Below are 12499 nucleotides of genomic sequence, written 5' to 3'. Positions count from 1 at the left end.
AAACACGTAACATGAAACAGGAAGCACATGACTGAAATCAATGTTATCCTTTAGTTTACTTTGATTTTTAGTTTGTTTTATGATTTTTTATTTTTATTTTAGTTTTAGTAATTTGGTTCCTCATTTAATTTTACTATTTTACTTATTTGAAGGCATCATTATGCCAGGGCATAATTCTGAAAATCTAATTTTCATTTAGATTTGATGCATTTTAGGTTTTCCATCTAATATTGTGTTATTTTATTTCAATTAATAAAAATGATTTTTAATAGTTATAGCTTCAGTTAACAATATACACTGGTCAGTGGCCTCAAAAATTTTGCAGACCCCTAACCTAGAATGTGCTTAGTTTTGTACAAAAATTTATTTTGCGCCATGGCCCTTGACAGCAGTAGTGAGAGACGGAGATGGGTAGATGGTTTGGGGTAGCTAAGGGTGGGCAGCCTAGTGATTCGGCACTGGATGCTGACAGGTGAGCTTGTTCCCGCTGGTGGGCCGAAGCGCTGGCACACCGAAGGATTTCACACCTGTTCTTCACTTCAGACCCCTACTGTGCTTATTTCTTTCTTGCTGGCTGTTTACATGAGGAATATTTTCCCTGCTGTCTCACTAATACACATACATTATCAGAACACAAATTAATCATCGGCACAAATTATTGACTGCTTTTAAGTGTATGCTTTCATCAAATGCAGCTTATTGTGGATAAAACTGCATGAAAAGTACCTCATGAAGCAACTGTAGGCCTTCGTCAGGAACCTGGTACATCTTTGCCTTTTAACATCTTGGCTAGTAGTAAGTGCCTTTAACTTTAAGGCTGATATGTTTCTTTTTTGTGTTACCGAGCAGAAATGCATAGGATAAATTGTTTTTCAATACTTTGCTATCTGCCATTAGTCAAAAAAAGTGAAAGCCATGCCCCAAACTCACTCCATTGGTTGAGCCAGTTGTTACTATGTCAGACAGGTCGGATTATTCAGAAAACCAGAGCGATGTTTTGAAAACAGAGGCAGTGTTGTACTTTTCAGAGTGTCAACTCTGTATTGTGTCTCTATGTTAATCTGAAACAGGAAAGTATATCATTATAAATTACAGAGTTCAGCTTTAAATGTACTGCAATTCATAATGATTTATTCATTTTATTCTGTTAATCATTTGTCCATAATAGTAATATTTGTGAAATTGTGAAAATTTATTTCAGGATTCTTCAGTGAATACAGAGTTAAAAAAAGAACAGCATTAATTAATAAATATAGAAATAATTAATAACATTATATAATCACTTTTGATGAGTTTAATGCATCCTTGCTGAATAAAATCATTAATTTCTTTCAAAACTTGCTAAACTTACTTAGAAAAAACCTACTAACCCAAACTTTTGAGTAGTAGTGTGTATATATATATTTTCTGTCAGAGAAACTGACAGTCTATTTTGAGTGATACCTACCTTCAACTAATGTATCATAGTTTAATTCCTTCTTTTAGATTTTTTTTTAATCTCTTATCTTATTAATCTTAAGGAAAAAAGAAAAGAAGGGTATTTTTGCCCTGGAGCGGTAGAAGTGGAATTTGTATTTAGTGGATTCTGGCTCCCTAATGACTCGAGTTAAATGAGCTCAGAGTCTGGCTGAATGCTCTATAATTGTGATGAGTCTTTTTACCTCGGAACAATTAAAGATGCACACGTTCTGCGGAGACCGCTGTCGGACAGGGAGGGCTGAACATGTGCAGGGATGTCCGTGCAAACACCCAATAGCTTTACCCAATGTCCCTTGTTCCTGTCGACACAGGTACCCACCACCACAATTGATTTATTACAGCTTCCTAAAGCTCTGACATTTTTATCTTAGAGGATTAGTTCACCCAAAAATGACAATTCTTTCAGCATCCAAACCTGAATGACTTTCTTTCTTCTGTGGAACACAAAAGATATTTGGTCCAGACAACATTGTTTGGACACCGTTGAGCTTCATTGTATGGACAGAACAACATTGAGACATTTTTTTCCAAAGCATCTTATGTTGTGCTCAAAGAAAGAGTCATATACACTTTAAAATTAAGGTTCTAAAAAGGGGTTTTGAAGTAGTGCCATAGAAGAACCATTTAGGAGCATTCCGTGATTTTTCTGGAACATTTTGATCATCTAAAAAATCATTGAACTTTTGTACAATGGAAAGGTTCCGTGGATTTTACAGGTTCTTCCTGGAACCATTGATTTCAATAAAGAACCTTCATTTATAGATGCCTTGCATCAATTCTCATTATTACAGCTTCCTAAAGCTCTAACATTTTTATCTTAGAGGATTAGTTCATCCAACAATAAAAATTTCTTCAGCATTTACTCACCTTCATGTCACTCCAAACCCGAATGGCTTTTTCCTCTGTAGAACACAAAAGAAGATATTCGGTCCGTATATTTTTGGACCCCATTGAAATTCATTGTATGGACAGAATAACACTAAGACATTTTTTTCAAAGGATCTTAGTTTGTGTTCCAAGAAAGAAAGAAAGTCGTATACAATTAAAAAAATGAAGGTTCCCAAAAGGGTTTTTTGAAGCTATGCCAAAAGCAAAGGACCATTTTAGGTTCCCCAAAGAACCATTCATTGATTTTTCTAGAACATTTTAATAATCTGAAGACCCCTTTTTCACCAAAAAGAACCTTTTGTACAATGGAAATGTTCCATGGATATTACAGGTTCTTCATGGAACCAATGATTCCAATAAAGAACCTCCATTTATAGATGCCTTGCATCAATTCTCATTATTACAGCTTCCTAAAGCTCTAACATTTTTATCTTAGAGGATTAGTTCACTCAAAAATGAAAATTTCTACAGCATGTATTCACCCTCATGTCATTCCAAACCTGAATGATTTTTTTCTTCTGTGGAACACAAAAGAAGATATTTGGTCCAGATGTTTTTTGGATCCCATTGAGATTCACTGTATAGACAGAAAAACACTAAGACATTTTTTTCAAAGGATCTTATTTTGTGTTCCAAGAAAGAAAGAAAGTCATGTATAATTAAAAAAAATTAAAGATCCAAAAAAGGGTTTTTGAAGCAATGCCATAGAAGAACCATTTTAGGTTCTGCATTGCATCAATTCTCATTATTACAGCTTCTTAAATCTCTAATGACTTTTTCTTCTGTAGAGCACAAAAGAACATATTTGGTCCAGATGCTTTTTGGACCCCATTCAGATCCATTGTATAGACAGAACAACACTGATACATTTTTCAAAGGATCTTATTTTGTGTTCCAAGAAATAAAGAAATAAAGTCATATACAATTTTAAAAAATCAAGGTTCCAAAAAGGGGCTTTTTGAAGCAATGCCATAGAAAAACCTTTTGTACAATGGAAAGGTTCAACTGATTTTACAGCTGCTTCATGGAACCATTGATTTAAAAAAAGAACCTTCATTTATAGATGCCTTGTATCAATTCTCATTATTACAGCTTTCTAAAGCTTTAACATTTTGATCTTAGAGGATTAGACCACCCAAAAATTAAAATTCTTTTAGCATTTACTTACCCTCATGTCATTCCAAACCTGAATTTTTCTCCTGTGGAACACAAAATAAGATACACAACAACATTGTTTGGACCCTATCAAGATTGTTTGTAAGGACAGAACAACACTGAGACATTTTTTCAAGAAGTCATAAACACTTTTAAAAATTAAGGTTCCAAAAAGGAGGGTTTGAAGCAATACCATAAAAGAACCATTGTAGGTTCTCCAAAGAACCATTCAGGGATCAGTTCTGAAAAGAACCATTTTTCTAGAACATGTTGATAATCTAAAGAACCTTTTCATTTTTACATCAATTCTCATTCTAAAATGCAGACCACATTTGCTGGTCTAAGATAATTTCTTAAAAGAACAATTCTTAGAACATTTTGATAAGCTAAAAAACCTTTTTTCCATTGGAAAGGCTCTTAGATTATTTCCTAAAAGAACAATTTTTAGAACATTTAGATAAATCTACACTCTTAAAAATAAAGGTTCTTTATTGGCATCTGTGGTTCCATGAAGAATCTTGAACATCCATAGAACCTTTCAAATGCAGAATATGTTCTTTATAGTCGATTAGATTTTTTAAAATGTTCTTCAAAATGGTTCTTTTAAGATTTTTTCACTGATGGTTCTTCTATGGCATCACTGCAAAAACACCCTTTTGGAACCTTTATTTTTAGAACCTTTGTTTTCAATGGAAAGGTTCCATGGATGTTAAAGGTTCTTTATGGAACCATTGATTCAAATAAAGAGCCTTCATTTTTATATCAGTTCTCAATCTAAATTTCAAACTGCATTTGCTGGTCTAAGATCAGATTCTTGCTGGTCTAATATCAGATACATCCTACATGTCCAGAGGGCAAATCTGATCTGGAAGCTGTGCTCCTACTTCTAAGATGCCTCATGAATACAGACTCAGATCAAAGCTGGTCTGCGCTGTGGAGGAATCGTACGAATGGAAATGCTTAATGGCAGAGGTAAAGAAGCCTGTCTGCCCCTGAGCCCAGACGAGAGAGGAAGAGAAAGAGAGAGAGAGATGGAGTAATAGGTCGTTCAGGGGGTCAGGCCATGCGAATGCAAATATTTATACAAGCGATTAAAACACCCTTCGACTGCCGCCCACTCTTTTCAAATAAAGAGCCCCGTCTCCAAGCGCTTCATCTCCTGAAGGCGAGACTGACGGAGGGAACAGGAAGGGAAATTTTGCGCGGAGAGAAAAAGCCCAAACAAATGGTGACGTAAATGTGAGTCACTCGTCTTTTTTGCCGTTACAATACAGAGATTAGAGCAGTGGGCTCTTTTTTGGGATGCGGATCTCATCCGTTTTTCTTTTCATAGACTTTCATCCCCTCAGCCAACAAGCCTAAGAAATTTCACACTGTCACAGCCATTTGCTGAGAGGGTCAGATTTGTTAATCTCACCAGTGATGATCTGAATCGTGATGCACCAGCCTGCAATGTTTTACTTTTGAAATTAAAATAAATAATTAAAAAAAATAGATTTTACTTTTTAAACATTATGTAAAAGCCAATTTGCTGAACAATGAATGGAAATGCTTTGAATTATATTATATTTTTATGTATAGAATACATTTTAAATTTCCTGACATGACACCCATTGCATAAAAAGGCCCATTCCTTGAAGGAAATGGCTTGTTCTTTGTATGTTTAAACAGTCGTATTCATTGTGAAACTAGCGCAGATGATTTAGAACAAACCCTTTGGTTGTTTATCCTCCGGTAATGACATTTTGCAGAAACTGATGATCTTTCGGCATGTACAGTAAATTCACAGTAAAGACAGACCTTCCTTGTAGCTCTTTGATTTTTAGATTCTTCCTCACAAAAATGCATTGTAACCACTGTAATCTTGTAATGAATTGACTAACCGCACTCGGTCTCCTCAGTTTCGGCAATTATGCATCAATTTCTAGAATCAAAGACAGGCTTTTCTGAGAAGATGCTGCATTTTGACTGATTCTAAGAATAGCTAAATCAGATGTGGGACGTTACTTGAGGAATGTTATGATGCGATGCAAGACCATCCTGTTTCATCATACACTATTTAAGGTTGTGAACAAGAAAAAAAAATACTTCAAACCGACTCTCTCACAGAAATAGTCTCACAGACACAGTTGACAAGTGATTAACGTAGAAAGAGTTTGTCATGAATCAGATAATGTGTTTCTCAGCGAATAGGTGACAGTGTTGGAGACACGTCTTCACCACAACACTGATTTGCTTTCAGCAGTTCAGTGTTTCTAATTTGTTCAACCGTGCACATATTCAGTCAGAGCATTTTAGGCTGGTTTTTGGATACTTTTACCTCAGATAATCTGCATACAATGTATGAGACCACTCAAAGTTTGGCTGTCTCAGCAATAGTTAACATTATAATTCACTTAGTATTCATTAATTCTGCATTGTTTGCCACCATTTTTGGTATGTAAAGTCATACGCAACTGTTTTTGTTTTACAAAGCTTATAAATTATGTACACTTATTTTAATATACTTGTATGTTCTAGTATTAATTATTTTCATTTTTGCTGCAATTTTAAAATAAATGTGACTGTGGACCACAAAACCAGTCATAAGTTGCATGGGTAGGCCTATTTTTGTAGAAATATCCAAAAATACATTGCATGGGTCAAAATGATCGATTTTTCTTTTATGCCAAAAATTCTGAGGATAAAGACCATATTCCATAAAGATATATATATATATTTTTTGGATAACTTTAACGGCGATTTTCTCAATATTTAGACTTTTTTGCACCCTCAGATTCCAGATTTTCAAATAGTTGTATCACAGCCAAATATTGTCCTATTCTAACAAATCATCGAACCAACCATTTTCCAATCAATGGAAAGCTTATTTATTCAAACAATTGACCCCTGTGACCATGGTCTATGGTCACAAATCTGCAAGCAAACCTTCTTGGTGATGAACTAAGAAATCCAAACAAGATCTCAGCTGTATTATTTCTGTTTATGGTCTCTGAATAAATGCACTTATGCGTCCAAAGTACTTTTTTGTTGTTTTTAATAGTAAAAAATTAACATATTTTGGAATTATTAATGCTATGAGTTTCAGCTTTTGAGAGAAGCTTCTCAAAGTTTTACTAGTTTTCATAATGTACAGTGTTAATATGATCAATATAATAAATAAACTACACTGTAAAAAAAAAATAGATTTTTCAAAGCTGTAATAAAACAAGATTTTTGGAGTACATTTGGCAAGAAAATACTATTTCAGTCTTGTCAAGCCATGCAATAATTGCCGCTTCTTTTTATTTATTTGTACACATTTACCAGCAATTTCTGAGTAAAAAAATTCTAGCAATTGCAAAGAATATAATCAGCCCAGTCGCTCAGCAATTCGTACATATTTGATGAGAAAATGAAAATTATTTCAGCACAAATGTCTTCTTTTGTGTGGAACACAAAAGAAGACATTTGTTCTGACAAAATTGTTTGGACCCCATTGAGTTTCATGCTATGGACTGAACAACACTGAGACATTTTTTTAAGCATCTTATGATGTGTTCCAAGAAAAGAAAGTCATGAACACTTTTAAAAATTAAGATTCCAAAAAGAATCATTTTAGGTTATCCAAAGAACCATTCAGCGATAATTTCTTAAAATAACCATTTTTCTAGAACATTTTGATAATCTAAAGAATGTTTTTTCACTAAAAAGTCGAACGGTTCCATGGATGTTAAAGATTCTTTATGGAACCATTGATTCAAATAAAGATCCTTCATTTTTATATTAATTCCCATTGTAAAATTCAGATCGTATTTGCTGGTCTAAGATCATTTCTTAAAAAAGAACCATTTTCAGAACATTTTGATTATCTAAAGAACCTTATTTCATCAAAAAAAGAACATTTTTACCAATGTAAAGGTTCAATGGATGTTAAAGGTTCTTCATGGAACCATTGATTTCAATAAAGAACCTTCATTTTTACATCAATACTCATTCTAAAATTCAGACCGAATTTGCTTGTCTAAGATAATTTCTTAAATGAACAATTTTTAGAATATTTGGATAATCTAAAGAATCCAACGCAATAATCACCCCAATCTCACAGCAATTCGTATTCATATTTGACGAGGTGGCGAATTCATACAAATTCGTACAAACTACAATTAGCCACCTAAGAAAACTTCGTGAAAAATTATCCTCTTTGTGAAAAATTTTACTTATTTTACAAGGTGGCAAATTCGTAGGAATTTGTGCGATAGACCACCTTTAACCCCCGCCTCTAAACCTACCTAATTGTACCAAATCATACAAATTTAACCTCGTTTTGTTCCTGTTTTGCATTAATATAATTGATAATTATGATTATAATATTTGCACAAAATAATCATGATAATCAGTGCAACAATTGTCATGCAGCCAATTGTATTCTGAATAAATTTACTCTTGCAAAGACTTATTTAATATCTGTTATACATGATACAGATTTGATCAAATATCTCATCCCTCCCTCAGAGTGAGTCTATTAATGGACCAGGATATTATGGATATTTAGTGGTGGGCTGTTTAGATTTGAACTAGGATGTAACCACCTAACAACCAACCATAGCAACACATAAAAACATTCGATACACATTGGCAACCACCAACAGCTACTAGGTCTGGATGTTGACAGTGTTAGCACTGTTAGACTGAAGACAAATCAGGCTAGTGTTTCAGCGCTAAGTGAATGAGAGTGTCCTGTGCTTATTAACATTTTAGACATTATCAAATTTAATTTTAATCAGGCCCTGAAAGCCAGTGATTGAGGGTGCTAATCCTATGTCTCTTTGTCTCGCTCTAAAGGGTGGCAGGCAAACGGCTGCCAGATGATGATATAATGAACGTGAAATGAGAGGGAGACAGAGAGCGAGTGAATGTTTGCTTTTATTTAGTTGATAACCCATGTACACAATTTGCTTTGAAAGATGTTCAACAATTACATAAACTGTAGCTGATTAGTTAATGGCTGTCATTTCATAGACTGAGCATCTGGTCCCCCTCTCTGTCTCTCTCTCTCACTCTCACTCTCTCTCTCACTCTCTCTCTCTTTCTCTCTCTCTCTCTCTCTCTCTCGCACATGTGTTTGTGTGCGACGCGTTGCTTTGCAACCATCCATCTGCAAATTATAGCATTCATCTCTTACTGAAGTACAGATAGCTTCGATGGGCTTGTGAAATCTCTCTCTCTGCCTGATGGCACTGTGCCTTGGCCTTTTCTTTCCAGACAAGATTACATCCTCAATAAAAAATGCCTCTCTTGGAGTGTTTATTGATCAGAGGCTGAACACTTGAGAATCAGAGGAAAGTAATATTCGTGGGAAAGTGCACGCAAAACATGGTTATCACAGTTTTTATGCATATTGTATATAGTATACTGTATATCCAATACCATAAAAATTACTTCATTGAGTGCAAATAGCCCACCTTGTGTGATTAGACAACATTACAAAAGATGCTTGCTAAACAACAGCTTCGGTGGCGTAAATCATGAAGCGCATAACAGTGACTTTTTGACATGATCGACCAGAGTTCGAATCCATCTTTTGCTGAACTCATTCTTTTTCCCTTTTCACATCACATATCAGATCATAAAGGTGTTTATTTTCAATACAATTAAGGAAATAGTTAGGGCTGCCCCCTAATAGTTGACAAGAAGAGGCTTGGTCGACCAAAGATTTATTAGTCACTTAGTCGTAAAAAAAAAAATTCTGTCAGTCCGTGACGGACAGATCATTAGCGGGTGGTCTATGTGGTAATATAGTACACCAGGCAGGACATCTAAATGCTCACCTATCATTCATTGACCTAAATATGGCTTTTCATCTGAAAGATGCACTGTATGTAGTAGCAACTTTACATGGCCGCTCAATCTAATGTTAACCTTGAAAATTGCGCTATTCAAGTACAGAGTGTGGAAGCTAAATAGTAGCGCGCTCACTGCACAACAGATGGAGGCGCCAGTGCAGTCATTTGCTCTTAAAATACTCCGTCATTTTTGGTCATACAGATAAAGTAATACATCTTTTGAATCTTTAAAGGCTCTGTGTTTATTTGTGTGCACTCAGAATAACAACAAAATGTTGTGCTTTTGTAAAATAATTAAAACAAACATTTTATGCCATCTTGGTCTCAGTGACCTTAAGCACGAAACTTAGAAACTTCATGTATACTTGCCTTACAGACATGAAAAATATATCTGTAGAAAGCGAAAAGACTACTTTTAAATGAACCAATTCAAATAGAAAACAAATATTCTCGAATTATGTAATCCGTATGAAACATGCATACAGGCTGAAAACAAAGAAAGCACTAGTTTATCAAAAAATTATTAAAACGTTAAAACTGTCTCCTTGCTGTTTTTCCATAAAACATTTATAATTGCAAACTTTTTTTGAGTGCGCTTAAGTGCTTATGAGGTATGTCGAAAATTAAAGGATTTATTAATTTATTATTTATTAATAAACATGCCACTAAATCAAATAAATGCAGCCTTCGTGAGCAAAAAAAAAAAATATATATTTCAAAAATATATATAGGCCTTTATAAATCATTACCTGCTCTAAACTTCTGAATGGTAGTACGGTAGTATATAATGCATATAAATTCTCCTATAGAGTAGGGGTGGGCGATATGACCTAAAATTAATATCACGGTATTTTTCATCTTTTGAACGGTGCCGGTATAATATCACGGTATTACTTTTTTTGGTACATTTTCGGTGGAGTAGCCTGTCCTGTCCATTTAGTATGTGAATAAAGTTAATATTTTCATAATATAATAAGTATATGGTAGGTATCCTTATCAAAAAGAGACATGGGAGAGTATTATGCATTCTCAACATATTTATTTTGCAAAAAACCTAAAGATCTTACTTAACAGTGTACAACAAAACAAAAAAATATTTTTTATTGAAATTTAATTTCTGCAATATTTACAACCTTTAAATAACTGGGGGAAATCAACCCATGGCAACAGTTTAAAAGTAGACCAATTCTGTGGGGAAAAACGCAGACTTGGCAACCCTGCATCCAACAAGAGCTGCTGGAGTTAATGTCTTTGCACACATGAGTACGAAATTTTCGTCCGACATTTTTGCACGTTAAAAAAAATACAGGTTATGTTAATAGAGTTTACACGCTGCCTCTGAAACTTTCGTCTGTCATAAAAAAATTTGGATCGTGTTTGATTTTCTGCATTTTCACATCCATAATAAGCATTTTGATAAGGATGGTGAATATGAGAAAACTAAAAAAAAAAAAAAAAACGCATACGAAAATCGGACTCAGTGTACAATGACCTTTAGATTTGAACGATCACGGGTCGAAAGTAAAGAGAGATGACAAAAATAGACTGGAGGATTTGTTGCAATCTTGTACTCACTGACAAATATATATTATAAGACGTGCTGCTCCCTTTACAAAACCGAAAGTAAAAGTTAACAGGCCGGTCGCGTTCGCCTCGCGCCTGCTCAATTTGTGATCCGCTGTGTAAATCCTTTTGCCGGCCGACCGGGAAAAGTCCCGGTCGTCCCGATTGCCACTCCGCCCCTGGTATAGGCTACAGGCCCGACCTTTCACGATGTTTCACCAGTCGTTTAATGGCCACTCCCCTTTTACCACCTGCAAAGCTGATACGAATATGTTTTACTTTTTTATTTACAACAAGATATATAGTATAAGGACAGGTATTCAGACCACAACTGAACGTTTGAAGAAAATTTAATGTTTTAAATATACCGGTATTGACGGTATTAGAAAATCCATGTCGTGGCGCAATCTCACACCGGTGATGACTATGACACCGGTGTACCGCCCACCCCTACTATAGAGAAATATTATGAAAGTAGGAGGAGTAGTAGGAGTAAGTAGGAGTATATAGAAGAGTCTCGGAATCTGTAACATTAATGCACAATAATTAAGAGTGCTGGAACAGTTCTAATAGTTTTCGATTGGGAAGAGGGGAAGGATCTAGCAGGATATGAGTGCTGAAAGGGAAGTTTTTCTTCAGGAAGTGTTTGGAATATCTGCTGTCAGAGAATGTTAGATCTTCTCCTGCTCGCAGGCTCACACGGTCACGGGGGAGAATCAGACCAAATAGAGCTAAGCTTTCAGAAAAAGCTGGAGTCACAGCCTGCTAACCTGGAGGATGTGAGGAAAAATTACTGTTTGTGCTGCGTTATAGTCTGGGAAACCAGTCCGGAAGCAGTAAAATGCAACGTATATGCATACATCAGGGATTTTCACCCAGTGTGACCTGCTCTAGTCAATGAAGCTGTTGTAGAAAGTGCTTCCTAATGCACTCTGATTGGTAGGTTGACTTAATAACTGATCTCCATACAGTAGTGTGTGCATACTGTACATACACACACACACTGCCCTCATCACACCCAATCACAACAGCCGGATCCCCCTCAGCTCATTTCAAGCTGTGCTGTGGGAGTCTTGCGGGATAATGACCATCTCTGTGTCGTTCCATGAATCTTATTTATTGAGCATAAAGTGCTGTTTCAGAGTGCAGTTTATGGTCTCCATTTAGATCTCATATATTTTTATGTGTAGCTGGCACCGAGATATTCCCTCTGGTGTCATTTAAAAAGCACTTTAGGACAGTGTAGCCAAGTCAATATGAACAAATCTCATGATTTAGAGCTTCTGAAGGGAACTCATTTCAAACGGATGGTTTGCGTCTGCGCTGGGCCTCAGGTGCTGGCGGACTTTATTCTAATATAGACCTCTGCGCCGGTTTTGCTGGACTCTACTTTTTGAGAGAGAGACTTTTTTTTTGGAGAAGTTGATTGTGTTGACATCAGCAGTGTTGTTGCCATGGGACATGATGGGAACTTTGACGAAAAAGCCACTAAATATTGAGGATGAGCTTCTTCATAAAAAATGTTGTCTACTTTAAACAGCTTTTGTGATGTAATCATTTAAATAGTGGCTGTCATGACTTGCTTTTGA

The sequence above is a fragment of the Garra rufa genome, chromosome 25, assembly GCF_049309525.1.
Source record: "Garra rufa chromosome 25, GarRuf1.0, whole genome shotgun sequence".
Classification (NCBI taxonomy): Eukaryota; Metazoa; Chordata; class Actinopteri; order Cypriniformes; family Cyprinidae; genus Garra; species Garra rufa.
Note: the sequence above shows the minus strand (reverse complement) of the source record.